General features: G+C 42.8%; 1 protein-coding gene across 4 annotated transcripts in view; it reads left to right on the top strand.

Annotated features, from left to right (window-relative positions):
• Positions 1–27,720, top strand: part of grid1a (glutamate receptor, ionotropic, delta 1a) — a 287,874-nt gene that overhangs the window by 148,812 nt on the left and 111,342 nt on the right. The window contains exon 1 of one of the 4 annotated variants that reach the window (XM_086045125.1): positions 21,066–21,119. The exons of the other annotated variants lie outside the window; for them this stretch is intronic. The gene's annotated coding sequence lies outside the window, so the exon portion shown is untranslated. Of the gene's footprint in view, positions 1–21,065; positions 21,120–27,720 lie in introns of those variants that run through there. 4 annotated transcript variants of the gene reach the window in all.

The following is a 27,720-nucleotide window of genomic DNA, read 5'->3' as shown; positions in this document are numbered from 1 at the left end:
TTATTTTTTGAGCTACCGGTCGTCTCGGGCATACGTGATATGCCTGACTGTGATATTATGGCAATAAAAAAAAAAGATAAGAGTACCCGTGGAAACTCACTCAGTCTCCCCTCTACAACCCCCTCCCCCACCCCTTTCCACTTCCAATTTCCCTCAAGGAAATCACACTACTTGGCTGACTAATTTAAAATCTCTTTATTACATATGTCTGCAAATGTGTTCCATGGGCTCTGTTTCCATCCCGTTTCACCTTGTTGATATTATTGTTCGCTAAAGAGTTCCTTCATCATCTCATCACGTTTTCAACATCCTCTGGGTCTTCTCACTCTTTTGCGGAATTTGCAGCATGAATAGCCCCAGCATGCTAATGCTGATGGAAAATGAGTCGCTCTGATTGGTTACTGCGCACGATGCGCTTTGAGGTGGCTGCCACGTTATTCATATAATCGAATTTCCAAGATTTGTACGTCATGGCCTTGCCGTGTAATGATTTAGTTTTCATGCTTCATAGAAAACTGTTTAAAAACACCAGAGCTACTTCAAGCATCTTGGGTTTGAGATCTTTTAAAATATAAATGAGAATATTTTGACTTTTACAACAATTATCCCATCCTAAAATTCGAGGCAAATGTGTTAGAAAGTGGAAGGAAGCCAAAGTAAAGTAGAGTGCTGCTTCTTGAGTCAGATATTGTCCGGTGTCAATCCATTTCCTGCTTCAAAATAGAAACAATCTCTAAAGATGTCAAGATCTGTTGATGCCTAACAGAATGTTGGCCAAGGCAAATGGCAATAACATGTTTTTGCCTTGTCGAGCCTTTATAGTTTAATGTGAAAAATTTGGATCAAGATATCCTGTTCGTATCTGCCAAATAATAGCCAAAATGGAGTTACTGTACATTGGAAGAACTGCAACCAAGGCCAGATCTTTTGTAGTCTTGTCGCTTCACAGGGACAACTGTAACAAATACGTGTTTAAAATAACCTTCTTGTTTTTAATTACAACTCTACAAGGAGCTATTTCCTTTTGTGAACAAAAGCTGATTTATATACGTTCCAAACAACAAAACTATTATCAATAAACTAAATCCTTAAGCTTGAAATCTTGGCTCTTCCGCCGAGATCTTTGTGGGATTCCGCTTTCAGCCTTCTGTCATTGGCATCCCCTCAATGAGGCTGAACTGTGTGATAAATCGATAGATTTTTTTAATCCCCACTTTTAAAACATGGCTATCAGCACCACCCGTTGGCTTATCTAAGACCACCGACAACAAATAGATGCCAGTCACAGCGGACCAGCACTACACAGCATTTTCAAAATTACAGCTCTTGTCTCTTCTATCGGCGCTGTCTCTCCGAGGATTTTATTTACTCACCCACCTGATCGCACCCTGACATTGGTTCTCATCGAACCAGATTTTTCCATCCCTGTTATTCCTTCCCTTGTCTGGGAACAGATTGAGCAGCGAGCATTTATTTGATGTCAAATTGCTGAATAATCGCTTTTAGCCACTTTGCGGCGCTCCAAACGTCATCCACTAAAAATTTAACTCAAGAGAAGTTGTGACCTAAACAAACTTGGCCTGGCGGATTACGGCTGCATATTCGCCGAGGCGGCCACAGTTTCCCGTTTCTGTCTTGACGGTTTCCTGCACTTGATCGATCAACGTCCCAGAGGAAAGCAAACCTCCAAAGCCAAACCTCTTGTTTGTCCTGCCTCTTTCAGCTGGACTTAACTGAGCTCAATTTAATGTCAACATGAGATCTGGTCATTTTTCCCTGCCAATATTCCTCAAGGAATAGTCCCTTTTCTCGCCATCTTATAAAATTCTGAACAAGCAAGACATTACCGTCAGTTTTGAGTTGTCCAGAGGGTTTCTGTTGTTCACATACTGTATGTCTTGCAAATATGTCATAACAAATACCGGTAGGTAGTCTGAAGTCGCTGACATCCAGAAGTGGCAAAAATATTCACACTCTGTACTGAAGTACAAATACCTGTCAAAAAAAGACAAAAAAAATGCTAAGTTAGTGAATGATAACTGAAAAATACACCTACCTGTATGTGTTTTTTTCGTAACTTTCCCTCAGTTTGAAGTACTGTTTGATTATGTTTCCAAAAAGAAAGGTGTGCCAATTTGTTTATACACAATGTGAGTTAATTTGAGTGATATATAAACATGTATAACACGTATTGTGTAAACAAAGCAAAGAAAAGTCGAGTTGCTTCCGCCTTGTCTGTCCTGGATACCCCTTCCAGAGGGAGTTAATTAGACTAAAAACAAGTTTTGTTTAATCAAAACTAGACATTTATAGATGGAGAATTTTAACGCTACTATGCAGAATCTGTTGCATGGTCGTTGTAATGCTTCTTGGCTAACATCCCTCAATATCATTTCCGTCCCTGTTTTTTTTGTTCACCTTATAAGACTCCACAATCTCAATCCATCATTCAAGTTAAAATCTTAGCAACGGCTGATTTTACGTCTCTCTATTTGTCTTTTTTACGTCGAGTTGTCATCATGGGGCTGGAAAAAAAGTAGAGCCTATTTTAACAAAGTATGGAGTAGCAAGTATGAATGCGTTTTCAGATGTATAGGGACTAAAAAATCCAAATCCAATACAGTAAATACTCAAGTTAAGTACACAAAGTACCTGATGAATCTACTTAAGTGCAGTAATGAAATATTTGTCCTTCGTTATTTCCCAGCACTGCCGACCTCTCAGTAGACGATTCAATCCCTTGAACCGAATGTGCTTCTGAGTTCGTACTGATAAAAACAACACACAACTAATATTACTGCAGCGACACTATAACCTAATGGCTCTAAATTACCTCAGCGACAATTGGTTGGAAAGGAATTGAGTCCACGGACTGAGCGAAGGGTTTCTAGATTGGAAATACAGTAAGGATGCATGAGTGTGGTTGCGGTATTTCCTACGTGCGATACCGCGTTCAGATGAAAGGTCCGCGTGTGCGAGGGTCGCTGTCGCATTGCAGCACAAGGGCTCACGTTGATGATGATGGAGTGGACGCAAGCATATGTTTGGAGTCGCTGTGTGTGTGTGTGTGTCTCACATAAATCCCGGATTCAGAGGACGTTGAAAAACAGACGGCCACGTATGCAGTACCTATTCTATAAGCCGACCTTTCCTAAAAGAATACATGGTCTGTCGCCTCATCATCATTACTTGCTAGTAAGATAACCAACTAGTCAGAAAATATCAACAAAACTTTGTGATGGTGTAGGGTAATATATGGTATCTAACGGGCTTCCACAATTCTGGTACCTGGTCTTGATACCATACAGGTCACAACAAGTACAGTGAACCCCCTTTATCATGGTCGATGCATTACGTTTGAGGATCCATGTTTAAAAATGATAATTAAATCACACCATGTGCCTTTGCTTTGGATGCTGCAGTTTATACGTCACAGATTCTAATCCAAGAATAAAATGTCTTCCTGTGGCTATAGTACAAGACACCCTCATTATTTTCCATTGTTTGTTAGTATGTCTAGTTCTGACTGATTCATTCAATGTGGGCTTCACCCAGGAAATCCAGACATTTGCATGGGGGTTTGTACTCCACTGACTGCCATATTAGTTTAGCCTCGAGCATCACGCGCCGTCGAGCCAGGAGGTGTGGCGTCCCCATCGGGAGAAACCACAGAGAATCCCCAGGTGAACACTGAGGCATTGTTGTGATGTTCAGCTCCTTGTTTTGCCGGGAACCTCCTCAAAGGTCTTAAATTCCACTTCACGCTACCTGCCCGGCATCACGTGGCATTTAGCAGCTAAAGAGCCAGAAACTCCTCCAAGGAGTCCCTCGCCTATTAATCTTTCCCAAAGTAGACACATAATAAGAATAAGAATGCCTTTATTGATCCCACAGTGGGGAAATTTTCATTGTTACAGTAGCAAAGATATAGGTCACACAGGGGCGGCGGCATAATGTGGCCATTAATGTATAACATTGACGGCAAACATTTAGAATCAAACCTATGTAGATATACGCAGTAACATGTGTATATACACATGTGTATACACACCAACCTACATCTACATAAAAAATATGAGGAACACTCATTTCGGCCTGTACATAGTACAGAGGAAAAAATACTCTAAGTGACAGTGCTGCAGTGCTGTAGTGAAATGTAAGGAACAGCATTGGATAAAAATAAAACTAGACTAACAGTAGTGGGGAATGTTGAGTATTGCACAGTATTACAGTAGTGGGGAATATTGGGTATTGCACGATACGAGCTCAGGTGCAGGACTGCACAATTGCACTAATGACCGCCAGTTTGTAGAGACTACACAATGTTCTTGTTAAAGAGTCTGACAGCAGCAGGCAAGAAGGAACGGCGGAATCTCTCCTTTGCACAGCGAGGGTGTAACAGTCTGTCACTGAAGGTGCTGTGGAGTGCTGTTAGGGTGCCCTGGAGGGGGTGGTCCGGGTTGCCCAGCATTGATGACAGCTTGGCCAACATCCTCCTGTCCCCCACCGAGTCCACAGAGTCCAGGGAGCAGCCCAGGACAGAGCCGGCCCTCTTGACCAGTTTGTCCAGCCGCTTCTTGTCCCGGGCCGAGACGCCGCCTGCCCAGGTGACCACTCCCTGGAAGATGACCGATGCAACCACCGAGTCATAAAAGTTCCTGAGGAGTGTCCCCTGAACCCCAAAAGACCTCAGTCTCCTGAGGAGGAAGAGTCTGCTCTGACTCTTCCTATAGAGGGCGTCTGTGTTGTCGCACCAGTCCAGTTTATTGTTCAGATGAACACCCAGGTACTTGTAAGTTGAGACTCTCTCAACATCTGTTCCCCGGATGTTCACTGGTGCAGGTGAAGAGTGCTGGCGCCTACCGAAATCCACCACCATTTCTTTGGATTTCCCCGCATTGATCAGGAGGCGGTTCTGCTGGCACCAGTCCACAAATCCCTGAGTAAGTTCTCTGTACTCCCGATCATCTCCGCCTGTGATGAGGCCGACAATCGCAGAGTCATCAGAGAACTTCTGCAGGTGACAGGTAGGGGTGTTGTAGTTGAAGTCCGAGGTGTAGAGGGTGAACAGGAAGGGAGCCAAGACAGTTCCCTGTGGGGCCCCCGTGCTGCAGAGGAGCACGTCAGACACACAGTCCTGTGTCCTCACATACTGTGGCCGGTTTGTGAGGTAGTCCTGGATCCATGTGGTGAGGTGGTGCGCCACCCCCGCCCGCTCCAGCTTGTCTCCCAGTAGGGTGGGCTGGATGGTGTTGAAAGCACTGGAGAAATCAAAGAACATGATCCTCACAGTGCTCCCCGCCTTCTCCAGGTGGGAGAGTGAAGTGTGGAGGAGGTAGATGATGGCATCATCCACACTGATGCCAGGCTGGTATGCGAACTGGAGTGGGTCCATTGAGGAGCTCACCAGGGGGCGCAGGTGGACAAGGACCAGTCTCTCCAGGGTCTTCATCAGGTGAGACGTCAGCGCCACCGGTCTGAAGCTGTTGAGCTCCTTCGGGTGGGGGGTCTTTGGCACCGGGACCAGGCAGGATGTTTTCCATAGCTGGGGGACCCTGCCCAGCTTCAGGCTCAGGTTGAACATGTGCTGGACAATTCCACACAGCTGGTCTGCGCAGGATTTGAGGAGCTGGGGGCTGATGCCATCTGGACCCGCTGCCTTCCTCGCCTTCATCTTCTTCAGCTGGTTCCTCACCTGAGATGTTGTGAAGGCCAAGGCTGGACAGGAAGGAGTGGTGGCCATCTGGTGTAGCTGGGAGCTGGAGACTGTGGAGAAAAGAGGGGAGGGGGTGACACGCCCAGCAGGAGGAGTAGGTGGAGACTGCAGCAGGAGAGACGGAGTGGAGGCAGGCATCTGATCGAACCTATTGAAAAAGAGATTTAGCTCATTTGCCCACTGCAGGTCCCCCCCAGTCCGGGTCTTGGGTTGTCCGTGGCCTGAGATGGTCTTCAGGCCCCTCCAGACTCCCCTGGCGTTATTCTGCAGCAGCTGCTCCTCCATCCTCTTCCTGTAGGACCTTTTCCCCTCTCTGATCCTCCTCCTCAGCTGGCGCTGCACAGTCCTCCGCTCCTCTATGTTGCCTGACGCAAAAGCCCTCCTCTTCTCCTTCAGGAGAGCTTTTATGTCTGGTGTGATCCAGGGTTTGTTGTTGGAGAAACACCTTACTGTCCTGGTGGGTATGGTGTTCTCCATGCAGAAATTTATATAGTCTGTAACAGTGTCCGTTAGACTACTAATGTCTTCCCCGTGAGCATCGCTGAAAACTTCCCACACAGTTGTGCTGAAGCAGTCCTTTAAGGTCTCCTCGGCCTCTCCAGACCATCTCTGAACCGTGCGGGTCACAGCTGGCTGCCTGCGGACCAGAGGTTTGTACACAGACTGGAGAGCCACCAGGTTGTGATCAGCTTTGCCCAGCGGGGGGAGGGGCAGTGATGTGTATGCCTCCTTGGTGTTGGCATAGAAAAGGTCCAGTGTTTTATTGTCTCTGGTGTGGCAGGTGACATACTGTGTGAATGAAGGCAGAGAGGAGGAAGGGGAGGCATGATTGAAGTCACCAGAGATGAGTACCAGGGCATTTGGGTGCTGTGTTTGTAGCCTGCTCACTGCTGCAGTCAAGACATCACAGGCTGTGTCGCTGCTGGCAGCTGGTGGGACGTAGACAGTCACCGCGATCACGTGACTAAACTCTCGCGGGATGTAGAATGGCCTCATGCCAACAGCTAGCAGCTCAATATGGCGCCACGAATGCACACTAACGTTTCCTCTAGTAAGGCTGAGAAGTCCTCACCTTATCAACGATAGACATTACATTTATTAAGGTTTGGGAAGTAAAATGCAGGTTCTCAACAAAACTTTCAATTATTCTTGACTTTTTGAGTCATCATTGGAATTTCATGTCGCCAAGGTTCTATTTTGCTTCATATTCATGGGGAGCAGCAGTGGTGGCACACGATAGGAGTGAAAAGCTTAACTTTACAAATATCGTCGTAACTTTTACTTGTCTTTCACACCAAATAACTAACGCCAACTGGTGCTGTCAAGGTACGATGATTTCACCGCTCGCCGCTTCCACTGGGCATGCCTCCACCTTTTTTTTTTTTTTTTCCCGTTTTCTCTGGCCCGCCAACAAGGCTGACAGTGTGTCAACACTGTGCCGTCATTAATCTTTGTTAATTAAGTCGGACAACGCGTTAGTCACAGTTATCCTGGCAATCAATCTCGCAGGAAGACCACAAAACTAGGGGGTGGATTGAAATAACTTGTGATGAATGTTCACGCTGGTTGGTCATTTGTTTTGTTCGCCTTCGGTTACTGGCTGCATCACATGCTGTTGAATCTGCTCCGTGTGAGTGATGTGATACATGCTGACATATTGTGTAAAGGAATTTTTCAAAAAAATCTGGTCGAACACAAAAACATTTGAACAAGAATTAAAATACTTGAAATTTGTGAGCAAAATGGTAGAGTAGTAGTTGCCTCATCTGCCTTTCGGTGCTGAGGTTTGAATCTTAGCTTCAGTCTTGCTGGAGGGAGTTATCTCCTGATTTCTGGCTGCCGCCCACTTTCCGAAATCATGCATGTTAGTTTAATTGAAGACCCTTAATCGCACATAGGTGAACATGTGTGTAAATGGTAGTTTGTCTATATGTGCCCTTTGATTGGCTAGCGACCAGTTCAGGTTGTAGCTTGCCATATCGCCCCAAGTCACCCGGGATAAGATCCAGCTCACCCGTGACCCTAATGAGGAAAAGTGGAAGAGAAAAATGATGGTTGCACTGAATAAAAGTCTTGGGACACATTTCATAATCAATCAGGGGATGGATCAAGAAAACCTTAGTTCTAATTGGATTTTAAAGCGGAAGTCAATCCAAACATATTTTTTTCAAGAATACGTTCTATGCAGGCCCACTATTTGAAACACGGCATTCTGATTAATATTGCGTTTGTGGAATATGAGTTAAGCAGCAAAATCCACCCCTTTTTAGCCATCTCTGGCGGCGGCCATTTTGTCACTTGCTGTCAATGGAAAATGACGTCACAGCTCACCTGTTTTCTGAAGCTGAGCCGTGATTGGTCGTTATCTGATCCCTGAGCAACTGCAATGTGATTTTCCATTGACAGCAAGTGACAAAATGGTCGCCCCCAGAGATGGCTAAAAACGGGTGGATTAACTTGTATTCCACAAACGCAATATTTATCAGAATGCCTTGTTTCAACCAGTGGGCCTGCATAGAACATAATCTTGGGAAAAAATGCTATTGGGTTGACTTCCCCCTTTAAGTCTTAATCTTAGCAAGACATTTTTGGACAAGACATATTTGGTATGCTTCCAATTTTGTGGGGACGGTTTGAAGAAGACCATTTTTCTGTTCTTAGTGCACAAAGCAAGTTCTTAAAGGTACGCTTGGAAGCACATGCGCACCCTTAAATCCAATCCATCACTCATCTTGGGGATACTGTAGAATAGAACAGGGAGATGGTTTTCTGGATGAGTGAATGTAAAAATCCTACTGACACACTCCACAATCTCGTAGAAAGTCTTCCCAGAAGAATGGAAGCTGTCCATATTTCTTCCTTTTTTTTTTTTTTTTTGCTGTCTCTAGGTGTTGTGGTCAGTGCCCCAATGCGTGAGTAAATGGTGAATTTTCAACCGTCTTTGCCCCATCATTTTTCGGAAGCTTTTTACTCGATCCAGGTGAGGAATGATACAACGCTGGTCTAGCAGCCCGGTGGTGTGTCACGGTTACAACTTCTGCTTCACAATCAAGAGGTTCTGGGTTTGAATCTTAGCGTCCTTCCTGCATAGAGTTGAAATGTTCTCCCTCATTCCGTCGCCTGACTGAAAACTCTTAATTGCCCACAGTCTGAATGGTTGTTTGGTTGTGCACTGGGTTTACCTAAATCAGCGATAAAGAAACCTGATGAATGGATGAAATTTCAACACAGATGAATGACGAGTTCAGTATTGTCACATGAACACATCTTAATTTTGCTGCGTTATTTCAATGTGGGAAAACCAGAAACATGTCTGTAAAATGCAGTCTTGTTGAGAAGGACCTATAAGGACCACAGATCAATTAGTGAGGCACAAAAACAAAATTGATTAATTGTTAGTGCACAGCTTGGTCGTTGCTAAAACCTTCTTGGTTGTTTGCACACCGTTTAATGACTTATCACATTAAACACTTGGTCAATGATTCAGTCTAGACTTCGCTAAGCAAGGCAGCGGTGGTCACATCCTGTTATGCACTGTGAACTACGTTTGCAGGGCGATTTAAAAAAAAAAAAGGAATATTCATGTGTTGAAGGCTTTACAATGTATTTCTACTCGAGGTAGTCATGAAAGCATCCGGTTAAAAGCAGATTCTAAGAGGAAGCATGACATACAGCAAGTATGTCTCCTTCCTCCTTTCATCCATCACTCTCCGCCGTCCGGCTTTCTTTCATTTTATTTTTCTTGGCTTCTATTTGAGAGACGATCAATGGCTTGCAATCAGCTCATGGTGTGCCCATCAAGAGGGTTTGCAGAGGGATGGAAATAGCAAGCGAAATTGAACCCAAGGTTGAAAAACAAAGATGTTTATTTGCGCGTAAAGGTAGCGCGCCGTACGCAAGCCAGAACCTATTTACAGTGGCTACCTGATGGACATACAGAGAATCACATTAGGAAATAACCTCTGACCCCAACCTAATAGTGGATTGCATTAGTACAACCTGTTCGATTCCCGTACAATCGGGCTCGACAGAAACTGCGGCACACGGGGGTTGTTTGCTCACTGGCTCGAGCTGCATTTAATTACATCCACATTACGTGACGTTGATGTGCTTGTGGAGGCTTACACGGTTCATATGACCACTTTGTTTGTATTTACCTGACGGCCAGTCTTACTCGATCCATTTCAGGGAGCTGTTCGATGACTCAGTAATTCAATAGATTCGAAATTGATCGCACACCAGGTGGAAGATTGTCTACTTCATAGATATGTGATCCCCCCCATAGTCAATTCTAGACTCATCCGCTCTAGGGCTGCCAAGATTAGTCGACTAATCACGACGACATCAACGATCCAAATCGTCGACAATGAATTTTAATAATCGACGTGTCGTTTATTCATATATTTATTGATTTGGCGGCCATTGTGTCACTTGCCGTCGACTGAAAATGACACCGCAGTTGCTTAAAAACGAGTGGATTTTGCTTCTTAACTCATATTCCACAAACACAATTGCAATCAAAATGCCGTGTTTGCACTCGTGGGTGTGCATACAGCATATTATTGTAAAGAACATTTTTAGGTTGACTTCCCCTTTAACGATACAAAATCACCCACTTCGTCTCAGGTTGGTGAATCACAATCTATTTGCATTTACTCCTCCCTATATTTTGCGCGCTAGGATAGAAATGCATGAAATGAATTGCCTTCGGCAGATGCAATTATTGCTGCACTCGGTTAATAGATCAGCTTCCACATCTGTTTGCGTGCGCCATCAAGTTTGTGCCTGTTTTTGCATTTGCATTTGCAAGCCTTTAGTAAATTAGGCCTGTGATGATTTGTAACTTTTAATGAAAATTATGGGCATCATGTTAAGTGCAAAAAAGTTTCAGTTTGAAGATGTAGCAAACCTTATACCGTATGTAAAGGAGACATTTACAACAGTTCTTAGGTGTCTTAATGGCACGTCTGTGACATTTGAGGTTTTACCTTCATCGCGAGACTCAAAATATTTTCATATGGTATTCAGCAATTTTTTTTTTTTGTTCATGCTAAGCCACAGGTAGACTTGTCGGCCGAACATTTTCTATATACATGAAAAGGAATGAATCCATCTGTATGGAAGTTGACTAACGCGTCTTCCATCAGACATCATCTGAACACTGACTGAACTTTCTACTTTACTAATACTGAATATCACGTGACGTGATCAAATCTGATGCTTCCTGACCCTTCAAGTCCAGTTTTTTTTTCATACTGCCCTTAATCACAAATGAGCTTCGAAAAGGCCTTCACAAGCCTCAGTTCACAGAGATGGATGACATCCCCAGGAATGAACCCCCTTGCGGCAAATGAAAAGCTCCCAGAAAACCTGAAAGGAGATGTTTTTTGGGGGGTTTTTTTCTACGGCGCTGGAGCCTATCCCAGATGACTTTGAGCTAAGGGCACACCGTGGACTGGTCGCCAGCCAATTGCTGTTTAGAAACATGAGACACTATAGAAAATGGAGGGATGGATGAACTCAATTCGTTGTGAGGGGGCGGTCTTGCCTCATGCAAATAAGCCACTGCTCTCCCCATACCTCTACTGTGGGCTGGGGCCAATGTGAGACTGGCTTCTGTTACCATGACAACTAGAGACGAAGCTAGGGGTCGGCCTCTTGTTGAAACAAGAGTGGACTGCGAAATACATGCATGTCATAAATGCTCAAATAGCTTCTCATACTTCTCCTGCCTCATAAGCAGACACGCCGGATCGGTATTCGACACCTAAATGTGTTACCAAATAAGTTTCCTCATCCGATCACATTTGAATTTTCTCAATACACGAGCACGGGGGACAGACTTTACGCAAAGAGCAAACCGCGTGGAAATGGTTGTGGAAATTACAACGGCGACCAAAATGTCAGCATAATGAGGCCCAACAGTAACGTATGCGGGTGTTAACATAAGACCTCATTTTTTAAAAGGCCATGTAGCGATGAGTGAAGTCAATGTTGCATCATCCCAGCAGTCCCATCTCCTTGCTTCATTCCTCCACACAGGCGTAACCTCACAAGAGGCGAGGCCACGCTCACGCCGTTCGTCACGGCTTAAGTGCCGATACGAGGCCTTTAATATCGGGCTAATTAAGATGAGTCCGGGGACTAACGCCGTTCACTGCTCCGCTCAAATGGGCCTGGTGGGCTTCGGGAGTGTTACGTGACATTGACGCACGTACCGCGCCATTTCTAATGGACGTCAGGAGATGTGCTCCAAGTCATTTTTTAGGGTCATTGTGCTGTCGGCACCAAGATGCATCGCTGGTAAGCCTAAACCTTTGCCAAGGACATTGTTTGCAGCTTCCTGACTTGTCTTTTAAACAATTTAGAGTACTGAACAAAAGTGTAAGGTAGAATATCCAATCGAATAGCCAAGAGAGTCCAATGAACATTTTTGTGTCACTTTGCAGGCTGTCGAAGCGATGACAGGTCCTCACTAAAGTGGCGTCTTTCTTGATCCATACACCACCCTGCTACTGTAAAAAAAAATGTAGGAATGGTTTTTGGATTTTTATTTGATGGCAAACTCTAAGTGTGCCGAAATTGAACATTTTCCCTCCTTTCCGATCAGTCAGTAAAGGCCAGGTTGTTGGATGTCTCTGAATATTCTGCGATGTAGGGTGTCTTTCAATTTAAAAAAAAAAAAGATGATATACATCTATGTACTTGTACCCCGCTTAAGCACGGCGTTCACTCGTCATTTCACAGGTAACAATTGTAAAAGCCTCGTCGGATGTTTCCGCTTGTTTGTTCCCGTCCTCTTTGCTCCATGCTTGACTTTGACATTTGGCCCCATATAACGTCAAGTCCGTCCATTATCCTTTTAACCTTATCCAAAGGGAGCGAGCGTCACAGCGTGTAGCCTATTTGGACGGAATAGAAGCCGCTAAGAAGCCTTGTCGGGGCGTTTGCCATAGTGGTCTTAGCGTCCGGCTCCTCCTCGGTGCTCAACTCCAGCTTGCTGAGGCGGGCTGAATGTCAAGTGTCGGTTGGCAAAGTGTATGTTAAGACTCCCGCTGATGACTCATAGCTTGAAGCGCGGCACAACCTTTGAAAGTGCTTAATTATTAAGACGGCTGACAGTCCACCTGCTGCAAACGAGCGGCGATTCAGCAATTATGATGACTGCTTGTCCTCCCTTGGAACGTCTAACTTATGCCGCAGCAATTAGCGCCCTATGGTATGTAAAACAGACTCATTTGCAGTATAACTATGCATTATACATTCTTTATGAATGCCACACTTAATTGTTTTCTATTATAGCTGATTGTTCATCATGGTATTGATTTATCAGTGTGGTTTGATGTCATATGACCCCTAACATTTTACGTAATGGACATTAAAAACCTTTATTAGAGGGCTAATTCTATTAACCCTATTTACCAATGCATGTCATTTACTATTCTCCTTTTCAAATACGGTCAAACGTGTGAACAGAACAGACCCGTCCGCCAATGTCAAATTCGATACCATAAAAATAAAAAAATAAAAAATCAATTTGGAAATAATGAAAAGTACTGTCGCCAGGATAAAACCTTGCACAGGTTATGTTGTAAGTAGCATTTTAACATTCATGTCACTGTTTTATAAGAGTGAAAATATGTGAAAGACTGTTAGTTTGAAACATCTATTCATTTTCTAAAGCGCTTGTCCTCAGTAGGACACTATCAACCTTAATCAGCAAGTGATGGATACATACAAGAGCTTCCAATGTATAACACTCCAGTTTTGCGACAATTTTACTAAAAGCCCTAAAAAGCAAACATAAACAGTTTGTCCTTCAATGTCTTTTGAAGTACGCTGATGTACTCACCCGCTTTAGAGGCTTATTTTTTTCCTCCCGAAAATGTTAGTTGAATTCTAAGGCGTATGACTTCAGAACTTGCATAACAGTGATCCCCCGTTCATCATCGGAGTTGCTTTTCAGACCCATCCGTAATAGAGACGGACCAAATATTCTTTGATTGTAAATTTGTTTGAGCCTTGAAGCCTCCTACAACTCTCCATAATCACGTTGTGTGTATTTGGACTTGTATGTATTTGAACACACGGAAAAATCGACGATAGTTGAACCACAAAGTAGCGGGATTGATTATCCATCCATCCATTATCCGAATCGCTTTTTATGATCATAATCAGTCATTTTCCGAGATTACGCAAATAAGTTAGCTCACGTTTTTTTTAAACTTCTTCATGAAATGACTGTCCATTTGTTTGTCCACATGTACGTAAATACAAGCTGCAATTAGCTGTGTTCGAAAGTAGAGTTAAGTTTTTGCTATATGCGCTAATCGACTAATTATATCAGTGACAAGTCTGTCATTGTGAGAAGGTTTTATTGTGCCTCCTCTAAGCATTTAGTAGCACACATCAGTCGTAATTCTCCAGCCTTTTGAGTCACATTCAATGATGGTAACTTTGTAATTAAAAATGCAGATACCCATCGTTTGTTTCCACGTGTCCATGAATGGGACTCATGGGCGTTTTGTTTAAAAAAAAAAAAAAAAGTAACAAAAAGCGAGATTAATCATCTGTTGTCCTGAGACGAGCTCTCAGCCTCTAGCTTCTCGCATGCGCGTCTCAACAAGGCACAGATGAAAAGGAACCCTCGTGTCCCACAATGCCAGCCTGATGTCAGAGCAAAGAGATGTGAAGACTCCCAGCGAGCAGAAGAGATAAAGAAAGAAGGATGGCAGCTGACAACAAAGCCCCAGAAGATCTGCAGCAAAAGTCGCGGTGGCGGAAATGAAAAGGATTCCGAACGTGGACGAGGCGACAGGTCCAAAACTCATTTGTAATTCTGCTGTTCACCACGTCTGCCTCAGTTTTCCCAAAAATATGCATAAAGACTCTAAATTGTCTATAGATGCGAAATGTTGTGCGGGGTGTCCTGCACCTCTTGCCCAAAGTAAATTGGTTCAATCTCACCTGTAACCCCAAAACACACAAGCAATGTAGAAAATTGTTTATAGACAGATGACAGTTAAAAGCTTGAATCGAAGAAATATGCCCTCAGGTTTTTACAAACCTGGAAAACGACGATTCATTTTGTGGGAAATGCACACACTGCGATTATTAATTGGCATCATATGAATAAATTTCACTTGATTCTAAAATCATACAATGTCCTACTAAGCTCTTGGCATGTAACGACAGTTTTGGTGGGGAAAAAATGCTTAAAGATCCATAAAGCGGAAGTCAACCCAAACATTTTTTTTTTCAAGAATATGTTGAAATGCGGCATTCTGATTAATTTTGCGTTTGTGGAATATAAATTAAGCAGCAAAATGCACTCGTTTTTAGCCATCTCTGGGGGCGGCCATTTTGTTTTCTGTCGACTGAAAATGACATCACAACAGCTCACAACAACCAATCACGGCTGATCTGTTTTCTGAACCCGAGCCGTGATTGTTCGTTGTGAGCAGTTGTGATGTCATTTTCAGTCGACAGAAGACAAAATGGCCGCCCCCGGAGCTGGCTAAAAACGAGTGGATTAACACTTATTCCACAAATGCAATATTTATCAGAATGCCTTGTTTCAACTAGTGGGCTTGCATAGAACATATTCTTGGGAAAAAAATGTTTGCGTTGACTTCTTCTTTAAAAGGACATTCATTAAAGGGCAATCCTCAGTGGTTTTGCCGCTTCCCCCTCAAGGGTAAGACACAAAACCAGACCATCACGCCAAATATTGATCCGCTCCATGAAGACGTCAACTACTGCATAAAGCACTTCCCTGTCATTCAAATTTTGAATGGCGGCGGCGTGGATGTTAAAAATAGACGAAGGTGAGGGCATCTCGACGATTACTCAGGTGAGGGAGAGGAGGAATTCAATTATGGCGGCGCATGCATGTGTGAAGGGATTTGGAGGCAAGGCGTTCTCGAGGTGTGTCACTGAGTGGGGAAGGTTTTTTTTTTTTTCCCTGAGACATTAACTGATAAGAGAATTAACCTCACACATTCGCAAAAGCGTGCACGGAATTATCCTCAGAGGAGGAATCTGGTTCCACAAAACACGCTTTTTGGCACACATGTGTCGTTATCCCATTCAACCTTCCGGCATCGTATTTATTCTCATTGGCTCGCCTTCGTGTTACCGTGTCATACGGCAAGGAAACAAGGTCATGTGGTTCTTGATGTGCTTGGTTGGTTTCTTCAAAAGCAGAAAGAGGGGGCAAAATTACTCTCACTCAGATACTACTCTACAGATTATTGTTGTGTTAAAGACAGGCTCTAATACAGGCGTAATCCGGTAGAGCTGCAAGAGGGAGGGGCTGCGCTGCTGTGGGAGAGGTCACAGCCGACTTCAATCATGGGTAATCAGAGCAGCTCCTTTCATTTCCTTGAAATGATTCATGATTAAGATCAACTTTCTGCCACCAAATTGTCACCCCGCCAGGTGCATCTCTAAAACACTCCTTCATCTTGGCGGGGACCGGTCGGCCAAATTGGCAAATGTGCAATGGCTTTTGCGCCACGGCACAGATGTGCTATACATGAAATTATAGTCCCTATACTTAAGTCAAAGTAAAAATATTACAGTCTGAAATGACTTAAGTGGAAAATCGTATTAGATGCACAAGATGAGTCAGAGGAACCTACCGTATTTTCTGGACTATAAACCGCACTTTTATATAAGCTGCATCCACTTTTTAAATAAAAAATAAATAATAAAAAAACGATTTATAAACCGCACCGGGTTATAAGACACGCCCACCTATGTTGAAAAATGTGATATTTACTGCACTTACAGAACGATTTTGAACTGGAAATGTTCAAAATGTAAATGTAATTTTTTTTTTCCACTTTATAGGAGCCCAATACCGGTTTAACATTTTAACCCTCTCCATTTACGTTTATGGAGAAAGGAGTAGAAAGTACATATGTTTTGAAATGTAACAAGTCAGATGAAAAACAAATACTTCAATAGAGTAGGCTACTGAGTCCCTGCAAAATCTATTGAGTACAATAACATTGTATTTGTACTTGGTTACTTCCCACTACTGCAAGCAAAGAAGTTCAAATTCATTTGTGAGAGGCTAAATGTAATCTCATGGGCAGTGATTCGCCTCTGTCCTTTTTCCATGGCATCTTATCCATTGATTGGTGGAAGTGGGGGGAGGGTGGCTTTGTGCTTGTTGCTAATAGCCTGCTGATATGTCTAATCAGGGAGAGGGTGACATTTGCAGGAGACACCCTGCCTCGTTTACCCTTCTTACACACACACACACACACGGACTATCATGTGATCGCAATGCCATATGCCAAAGCAATTGACGGAACAAATGATATCTTCCCATTTTATTGCCTAAGGCATTGTTACTTAACTCTGTCTGTGATAAAAAAGCAAATTAGTCAGTTGGATACAATGTTGCAGCCAGAAGAAGTCAAAACAGTGCTTTGCACCAAGTCTGGATTATATTTAAGGGTTAATGGGAGTTAGGTTAGGGTTGGGGGTTCGGGTTGGGGGTTAGAGTTAGTGTTGGCATAATATCCAAGTCAGGTTCACATTTTAGGATTAGTTTAGGGGAGGTATTCGGTTAGGATAGAGGTGTTTGAGGTAGGTAGGGGTTAGGGCTCAGATTAAGTGTTTGCGTCCAAATCACATTTTAGGGTTTGGAGTAGGGGGCTGGGATTTAGAACTAAAGGACTGGGTTCAGGATTAGGGGTTAGTTTTTTTTTCTGATTTGATCCATACTGCAATTTCAAAGTAATGCCTTGCGATGATACTACACGAGGAAAACAAAGTCATCATTGCTGTCATCATTAATTTGCCGACTTTAATTGTGGTCGTCTTGTCACGTTTCTGAGCCGGAGCCACCTCTGGTGCTCTGAACGTCTTTCCGATCATCAGCCTGCAGCCAGAAAAATCGAATATCAATCGTTTGCACAGCCAGGATTACATTTTTCCGGTTCGGGGTTTAGGATTAGAGGGTTAGGTTTAGGGTCAGGGTAGAGGTTAAGGGGGTCAGGATTACCGTTGTAGAGGTTATGCTCCATTTTATTCCTGTCACAATCATTATTTGTTTGCGTAACGTCAATCGTGGCTGTACCGGGCTCTTCAAAGATCACATTACGAGGGCGGGAGCACCTTGGGCGCTCCCTACGTCATTCCTATCATTAGCTTGAATCTGATGACACTCCGAAGAAAAGCTATGCGCGTACAAACTGGGCCGCCGTTAATTTAATGTATTCCGTACAAACAAGCCGGAGCGTTTCTAATTTGCAACGGGCTTTGCTCTGCATGTACTATTTATTCCGTCCTATCTGGAGCGTATTCATTGGGCTGCGCAATTATGAATAGAAATTTGAAAGGGACATTCCCTAAACAAGATGCAGATTATTGAAAGAACTGGGATGTGACAGCTCTTTAAACAAAGTATAGTGTAAACCATCAGCCGTCTTAAAACTGCTTTCACCAAAATGGTTTGACACGGTTTGGTTTTTAGAATGTAACAAAGATGGTCGGTTTCCACATAGTAGAAAATATCTCGACTAGTTGCGATTCACAAATTCACCTTCACACACCCACGTGGAACCTCAGCTCTTCAATGAAAACTCTTTTTTTTTGGGGGGTTTGTGTGTGTGCTATCAGAAGCCACAAGATGACGGCAAATGAAATAACGGGTGTGAAGGAAGTATGTTGAAGTGATGCACGTTGACCTTCATCATCTTTGCCACATCTTTGTCTTTTCAAAATCAAATCACCTGTAAGTGATTTGTTACGAAAGGGATGCTGTTGTAAAATGAGTGATATTAAAGTAATATGGGATCATAGTTTGTGGTACATTTATGATTGAAACTATAACCACAGGCAATGATAACAATTTGGAGGTGTCAATTATTAGCCATTTATTTTGCTATTTGCAGGAGAGCTTGTTTTGCATTTATTAGTCATCTTAAGATGTTCTAGTAAAGCTCAGTAGAAAGCTTGGGTGCAGTTTCATATGGTACCAAGAACTTTGGAGTTCTTTTTTATTTAATGTGACACACGTGCATTGCATTGCTTGGCAATCTGTGAACTTTCAGTTCGCGCCGTCTCCTAATTAAGCATTCAGTCATGAGCGCGGCATTCCAATTAAAATGCTTTTATTGGGTTTATTCAAAAGTGAATGCCAAAACACACGCTCCTTCAAAACCGCCTGTAGATTAACCGCACACACATCATTAGCGAAAATCAATATAGCTTCCCGATCCACTACGCATTTTCATTTCAACATTTATAGTCTGGCATATTTTGCAAATGGTGAGAATAAGTAGTTTGGATAATGGATGGATGGATCTGCACGGAATTCAAATGTCTCATGAAAACTCCACAATCCGTAAATGAGAGCTTCCCTCAGACTTCACCGTAACATGCCTCTTTGGTGGTTGCGCACGGATATCCAAGTTCCCAGTTTCCGCGTAAGGAATTGACTTAAGCGCGAACGGGAGAATTTGCCGCCAAATGCACCAATCAACAACCAGAACACTGCATCCTGTTGGACAAAATGGAAACTGCGGCGCGCAATACCCTATTACCAGAAGTGAGGCACACCAACGGGGTATGCTAACGTTAGTAATGCAAACGGGAGAGGTAGGCTGCATTTAAAACCCTTGGGTCGTAAGCAAACCTTAAAAGCATGCAGGGGTTTTGTTGAGCATTTAAAGGTTAAGCGGTATCTGTATCACACCTAACCCATGTGGTTTACTTTAGAGCTACTCTATGCCGACACGCTCATTTCCATACACTGCTGCCGCTTTCCTCGCCTGGATGGATGTCTAATGGACTCTCTGCAGGCTGGCACTCCCTCCTTGTGTGTATGCCCCCCTCATTACGGAGGCCTAAATAGGGATTAGTGCCGCATTTTGTCTTGACTTTTGTTCGGAAGGACTGTGGTCAAGGCCAGTTTTGAGCTTCTTTCTTCCTTCCTCCAAATACGAACAAGGAGCCATTAATGGGCATTTGTGTGTCTTGGCCACAGCAAGCTTGGGAGTATTCACAAAATAGAAGCCACCGTGGCAGCAAAGCAAGTGATTACAATCACAGTTGTATTTGAACATTTTGAAACAAAGTTAACAAGGCGCATCACCATAAAAAGAGTCAATAACCAACTCGGGCTAGTACAGTCCTAGCCAAGCCTTGTTGCATGAACTGATGAAACGTTCCCAGAAAGAAGGCGAAAGGTCATTTTAGGCAACCAGAGCAGTCCTGTTGCGATTGATTCAATGCCCTGAGAAACAATCTAATGTAGCTAAAGGGGATAAAGTCAACATCATTGAGAAGGCCAACTGATAAAAGTGAGCCTAATGAAGAGAATGACACATCTTTGATCAGATCTGTAAACTATGTCATTACAGCTGCCGTAAATGTTACATAAAATACTAATATCGGCCTGAGACGATCTAGCCAGTCAGATCTAATTTATGGCAGTACTTAGCTTTTTTGTGTCAAGATGAAACATTTAGTTTCGACATTTAGACATAAAATAACTCTTTGGACATTGCCAGCCTATGATTTATTGCAGGGTGTACAAAGCTAATCAAGCCGGATTGGACAAATATTATCTGACCATGCACGACAGTCACCATCTGTCTTTGTACAACACACTTTCTTCACATTGTCTCAATCCGAACCAATATGAAGAGGTTAAAAGGGTGTATAGCTCCATGTACGGTTGCGGAGGCAAACATAGGCTACCAAATAGCTAGCAATCGCGTGCGTGTGTACTGGAGGCACTAAATTGAATGTGAAATGCCGCAGAGCCACCCATGATATTCCTGTTATAGTTCACACGAGTGGCCGAAACCTGCAGCCAGAGCGAAGGAGATGATGTCGTTGATTATTGTAAGTTCAATTGTTTCACTTACAATTACTTGATGGATGATCCGCAAAGCCGCCCTGCAGAAGCTCCGTTGCGCCAAAAGCACACAGCTCCAGAAGCTAAATGGCGACTCTGGAGGTTAAATACGCTCCAAAAAAGGTCCGGTTGGGTCCGTGTAGTGAGTTATATTCAACAGTTTTTTTTCCAGACCAATGCCCATTCCAATATTTGTCATAATACAATCCTGCTAAGTCGCTGATGGTTTGTGCCCTGCGACTGGCTGGGATAGGCTCCAGCAGCACCTCCCCGCCACCCTGTACAGAATAAGCGGTGTGGAAGATGACACACAATTCTGATAACCGATTAATTTTTTTTTTAAAAAGTATAATGAATAATAAAATAACGTCATTTTTGGACTCTTAACGCTTAACACAAAAGTGTCCACCATTCAGTCTGCAGCTGTTTGGTCACAGCAGCCCTAGCATTTGGATAAGAGGAGAACAATTAGTGAAAGCAGCAACACCTGCCACCCCACACCTCTCTCTCTTGCAGCTCAAGGTAAATTACGCTCCTCTCCATGCCCATTTTTGGTATCTCACACTGCTAGCAGACTTTCGCTCGAGGTGATTTGGTTGGACATTTTGGTGTTTGAATATGCAGTATTAAAGCTCTTTTATTTTTAGAATTTTATGGGCCAGTTTTAGAGTAAACTACAAGTGGGAGTTAAAAATAAACAGCTTAATGCAAAGCACACTTCATCTCTTATTTGGATAATGGAGAACTTTGCAAACAAGTCTTCTTTTCGTCCTTCCTTCCAAGTGGTGATATGTGACAATCTCTCATTACTGAACATTGAAAGAGTGAGTGGAGACACTGAAGAGTACTTTAAATATGTTTTTTAATGAGTTTGATTGTGTTTAAAGCATGTGGGAGGAGTGAAACTTTAACAAGTTTTACAAGTTATCTGTACATTTGGTTATTTAGGGCGGCATTCAACTGTTGAACAATAGATGGCGGGAAACTACTTTGTTTGACACTTTAAATTTGAAAGAAGAATGAAAACAGGAAGTACAGTATTTCAGCTCAGCCTAGTTTTTGCTGAAGATTATTGAATGTCAATCCCCATCAATCCTGCTTTTTTACATCTACAGAATAGCAATAGCTGTAGGTTCTTTTTATCATGAACATCTATTTAAAGACCTTAAAAAATGGCCTTAATGCTTTAAAAACACGCCTAGGTTGTATTTAAATAGGGAATTTCTATATTGCATAGTTCACTTTTTGCAGGGGTGGTCTGGAACGTAACCCCGCGATGGAGGGAGGCTTACTGTATTTTAAGTGTTGCAGTTGTAATTGTCATTTTCACTGCTAATTTTAGCGATGTCCTTAATCGTCAGCCTCCTTATTGAAGATGGTAATGTGGCTTTCTTGTCGCTCGAGTGACTCTGATGTGCGAATTAGCTTCATGGAGAAGATGTTTGCGAGAAGTCATCTGGCGAAGCCATCTTGACAAGACGAGTGTGACATTGTACGCTGGTGTGTAATGGCTGTGTTCTCATGTGGAGCACACAGATTATGTGATTATTTACAGCAAGTGAACGTGACTGATTAATGTGGATGTTTAGAGTCGACGTAATCAGGCTCGTACGAATGTGAAAACAGCTCGGTGTGTACTTCCGTATATGTGCGGTGCAACGGGGAGGAAGGTGGGGGACCGTCGAGCGCATTAATTAGCACTTCGCTGCAGCTGTCTGTGTTGCTTGCAAAAGTTAAATACAGAACATTTCTTGTACTTTAGGTACATTTTGGCTTCTTCTTCTAGGCTTGTCTTGTTTCTTGTGGGTTTTATAATACATATTTATGTATAATAATTATACGTATGTGTGTGTACAAAACAAAGTACGAATCAACATTTTTGGAAATGTTTATAACACTCATGAAGGCTTAGCTTTAAAAAAAAAAGAAAAAAAAAAGTCGTTTGAGTTTTGGTTTAATAGGGATATATTATGGAAAATTGGTGTGCCAGTAGTTGGATCGCTGGAGTTCATACCCATCAAGTGTAAAAGTAAACAACCAAATAAACGTCTGTTGTCTCCCTGATTCTGAAAGTGTTTGTGGAAGTGAGGCCTCACTGCGCTTCTGCCCTACCGTTCCATAAAAAAGGGGTCAATTTACATAACAACCGCCCGCATATCAAGTTTCTCTGCCCATGCCTCATCAGCTAGGCGAAGTGAAGATACGGAGCCACTTTCAAGTGCTATTAAGGTGTGACATGCTGTCATGTCAAAGTGTAAGCAGAGTTGCATTGACTTTTGTTGTAGAAACCACTCTTTAAAAAAGCATTCCTCCTTTGATATTCTATTTTTACGCCATCTGTTGTCAATTGTGAAAGTATAATGATCCAAGTAAGATTAATTGTAGATAATGTGGCTTTTACAGTACACTGCTTTTCTTGCAAAAGCTCCAAAAAAAGTAGCGCTCATCCTCATTTGAAATGTTTTGAGTTTGTAGGTTTTATTCTGACAGATTGTTTCACATAATTGGCAATTGTTGTCGAACTGATTACTGCTTACTTAGAGGTTTATTGGTGTGTTATTTATCACTGGTGATGCGGTCGTTCATCTTCCATCTGTCTCTATCATGATGTTTGAGCCGCCGTCAGTTACAATTACACTTGCCAAAATGGGCTAACAGCTACATTAGCAATCATTTGCTGTCTTGTCACTATTGTTAGCTTTTCCAGAGCTTTTTTCACCATCTTTGTTGCAGTAACGTCTCATCCTTCTGATCCCATGGTAATCCCTCTCCAACCCCTCTGTAATCCCTTATGCTTGCCCCTTGACATTTTGGCTTTTGCTTGTCGCATGTCCTACGCCATAACTATTTCCCAGCTCATTTGCAAACCACAAACTTAATGTTCCATCAGGCTGGTACTTTGGAAAACCTTTGGCATTTTATGTTACTGACATGACCAGGAAAACAAACTAGATGTCAACACATCATCTACAGGTATGCTAGCCCAGTAGTAAGATAATTGTGTAAATTGACCATGAATTGGTTCAATCGGAATGTAAGATTGCATGAATGTAATTGTAGTATTGTAATGTCAACGAACACACCTTGGGGAATGTTAGCATGTGGCTAACTATGGTTTGTTTCATCAGGTGAATTTGTTTTGTGTCATATTGAGGAAGTGCTTTACCAATAGGACACTTTAAGACAGTTGGTTTCTTTTTTATGTGTGAGTTTTGCAAGAGAGATTTTTTTTTTTTTAGGCTTCATAATACCATCAGTAGTTAGACAGGAAGCGGTTGGTATACCTACAAGACTATACTAGTTCAGACAAGCTGACGATGTGAATTAACTATGAATTAGACTCTGCCCGATTTGATCCACAGAGAACTTTCTCCAAATGAAAGCTAGCTGTGTCTCCTAGTCCTCCAGAAGGGACCGAAGACTAAACGAAAGTTAACTCTATCATTGTATCACAACGATGTGGCAGTTTACCATTTACTGTTAGCCCTGCTATCCATAATGCCAAGCTACGCTAACAGCCACTCAGCTGCCACATTGTTCCTTTGAGGGGTATGAGAGGTGCTCATTTTAATGTAGCTTGGCACGGAACTAAATCAAATGACCATCTTCTCCCAAAATGTTTCATCAATCTTGAATACCCCTCTAGATGGCACACAATGCATCAAAACAGTCAACTAATTACTTTGTACATACATACATTCTTTATTCCGTAGTTTATTAAAGGTTTTCTGGCTTGCGGCTGCCAGAAAATGATGACCAGGTGAAAGTGAGGTTGATGGATGTGCAATAAGTGGGTGCCTTCCTTTCGTCAGCCAGTTGTGGTGCACAGGAGCCTATTAGAGTTTCCTGTACCTGCCACTGGTGTTTTGAAGCATTTGTTTTGACCCACCAAATTAAATGTCTGCTCTTATCAGTGCCGTCAGGGCTAGACAGAGTCAGAGAGATGTGGGAGAGCTGTCTCTGTCAGTCCTTGTCTGGTCACCAGTCTCAGGGAAAACACCCAGCTGTCAAACCTGAGACCACTTTACAGACACATAAAGTACTTGAACATATCTGCTTGTCTGAGCTCAAACAGACATTTTCTGTTTACAGAGACACTTTTCTCTCACTTATGTCAGTATGAGCCTTTCAAAGGTTAGACTTTACAAGATGATATTTTCAGGTGTTTTCCAACAGATTCTAGCTGACAACTGGATTCAGGAGTCAACGACTTCATCAAAGGAGTGACTCCATGTACAGCAAAATGTCTTCTCTCAGTTTTAAACCATTTTCGAGGAGCCGTGTGCGGCCACTGTCTAACTGGCTGGGAATTAACCTTTTAACCTTGTATGTCCGTGTTTGTTGAGGGAACATGAAACACTCAAAGAAAGCCCATGCAGACTTGGAGAGAAAGTGCCAATGCCACACAGAAACATCCACAGTGCTAACACCACTTCCACTATGCATTAAATCAAAAGTACAACGGGTCCTTTGTTGAGGACAGAATTCTGTTCCGACAGCATCAACGTGACCCAAAATTGCACTGTAGTCCATCACTAACCTATGGTAGCACAGTTGTGAAGTTATAATTACAGCAAATGTTTGCATGAAACAACACTTCTCCCAATCAAATGAAAAACACAAGTACGGCGAGTAAGTAACTGAGCGTTGCATTGGTGTGCCATGTGACAGCATATTCTTACGCCACTACACATACTAGTTTCTAAAACCTCGAAATTTCATATATCAGATAGTCTTAAAGCAAGGACCCCCTGAAGCATGTTTTACATATTTGAAGTTCTTGCCTATCGTCACTGGAAAACATGTACATCAAGTTTCGCAATGGATCCACTTGCCTCTCCTAGATTAGAGCTACTCTAGCTCCCAAGGGGCACATTCAAGAAACTTGAAATCCTCGCTAACACAGCAGAGTAAGATCGACCTCTGCATTTCAGATAAAGCCTCAAGCACTGAGGCATTGCAAATAACACAAATAAACCCTGTTATTTTGGGATTTACTTCTGTGTTTGTAGTTCCCCAAAGAGGGGAGATCCAGGTTTTAATTTCCATTGAAGCATCACCGGCTTCCTCGTTTGATTGAAGACTAAATTTCCTATAGATATGACTGTTGCTAGTCCAGGGTGTACCCCGCCTCTCACCTGAAATCCTCTGGAAAAAGCTCCAGTTACCAGCCACCCTAATGCGGACAAGCTTGAAAGAATACGGGTGAAAAGATGGTTTAGATGGATCACGTCTTTCCTCCATCGCCTTGGCGATAATGCATTTTGTTGCATTTTTGCACCACCTAATGAAGGCATATGGCCTTTGTTATAGACCTGAACGCATTTCATCTCCTCCCGCTTATATCTACTCTTTTATCTTGTCTCTCCACCACCTTTCTATTGTTAGCATGCACCTTCGTGATCTCTATTTGGAGGTTCAAATTGTGTTAAGGGTGAGTCAATGGGGCATGACTCATCCTACATAATAATGAAGCTGCTGTCTGAAGTATTCTGGCCAGGTCTTTTCTGCGATGTTCAACGCATTTTTTCACCCTTCCTCACATCATCCTGGCATTTTCTTTTGGCCACCGGCCATCTGTTGTATGAGGAGCTCTCTCCCGCTTCTTTCCATTTCCACTATCCGTCATCTTTTTCTTTTTCTTATTTATTTTCACCACACTCTCTCAGCCACGGACCTGTCTGCAAGCCCCTGAGCGTCAACTTCTAACTAGGCCTCTGCTCTGGGGTTCCTACACTCCCTCTTGCACTTTGTTTCTTAATGGGCCTCCCAGGATCGATTTAACAAAATACGCAGCTCTGTTATTACCCTGCAGGGATGGACATTTGACAGATTTCCTTTCCCATCGAACAAACACAATGGGTGAGATTGAAGAAAGATAGTCACTGACAGCTAACAAATAGACCCCAAGGAATGAAAGGAGTAAAGTGGCCAAGTTGTGGCACATTAAAAGGCTGATCTTTTCACTGATGCTGAATTAACCCAAGTGGCGTTAAGATGAAAGCAACAAGCAAGGAGAGCAGAGACAAGTAGAAGTGCCTCAATTGGTAGGACTTTCCATAATTGGATTCATGAAGTTAAGCAGAACATCTGATCCGAGTCTACCCTGAAGAATCCCGGAACCATCAGTGATTGATGAAGAAATAGAAATGTAAGACCATGATGCAAAATGAAACTTGAGACGACAGACGAGAGACAGAGCAACCGGGTAGGCTTCCGCTTAGACACAAGGTCAGAAAAGTCTACGTTGGTTGATTCCTTTCAAAAGTTAAGAAACAAATCAATGACGATATGCTGCATTCAGTCCCTTTACGTGAAGTCGACTTTCAATGCTTATCTTACCTTAGTTTAGCTAAGCTATCGATGGAAATTGTGAAGGCTGCTAGGGTCTAAAAATTGTCAATAGTTGTGAACGTGAGTGTTGTTTGTCTCTGTGTGCCCTGTAATTGACTGGTGATCAGTCAAGGGTGTACTCTGCCTCTCATTCAACATCAGTTGGGATTGGCTCCATTTACCCTCGACCCTAATAAGGACAAGCCATATAAAAGATGAATGGAAATTCTGGCTTGGTTTCATAAGGTCGCAATGACTCCACTTCTCATTCCATCTTTCATTCCTACCGTGGTAACCTCTGGTCCTCTGTGCACTCCTGAGTAAAATGTTCAGACCCATCAGAAAATACTTTCTCTGGACAAGTTAAGGCCACATTCCTAAAATAAAATCCCACCACTTGACATTTCTGTCTCACATGTGGCTTTGTGTGATGTACTGCACCTAGGGAGAGGCCACTTGGCTACAGTGCTCTATACTCATCAAGTCTCCGGTGAGAGCAATGGGGAGAGGGCAGTCGCTTTATTGTTTGGGTTTTTATCAAGATTTATTATTGGCGGATGCTGAAGGAATGGTGGTCGTGGCCAACTTTGTCTTTTCACTGTTTGTATTTTACACTCATTTCAAAATAAAATGGCACATTTTCGTTGTAAGTGTGGCATACCATATCTATATTCCTGGAAAGCGTCTCTGATCCTGTTAAATGTCATGTGTCATCCATTTGGAAGCAGGCGTAAGATAATAAAAGCAGAAGAGCGAGCGATGGAGCTTGGATATATTATTTTGTCTTTGG

This window comes from Filicampus tigris, chromosome 11 (genome assembly GCF_054856515.1).
Source record: "Filicampus tigris isolate MCC_2025a chromosome 11, RoL_Ftig_1.0, whole genome shotgun sequence".
Lineage (NCBI taxonomy): Eukaryota > Metazoa > Chordata > Actinopteri > Syngnathiformes > Syngnathidae > Filicampus > Filicampus tigris.
Note: the sequence above shows the minus strand (reverse complement) of the source record. Positions and strands in the feature narration are given on the sequence as shown.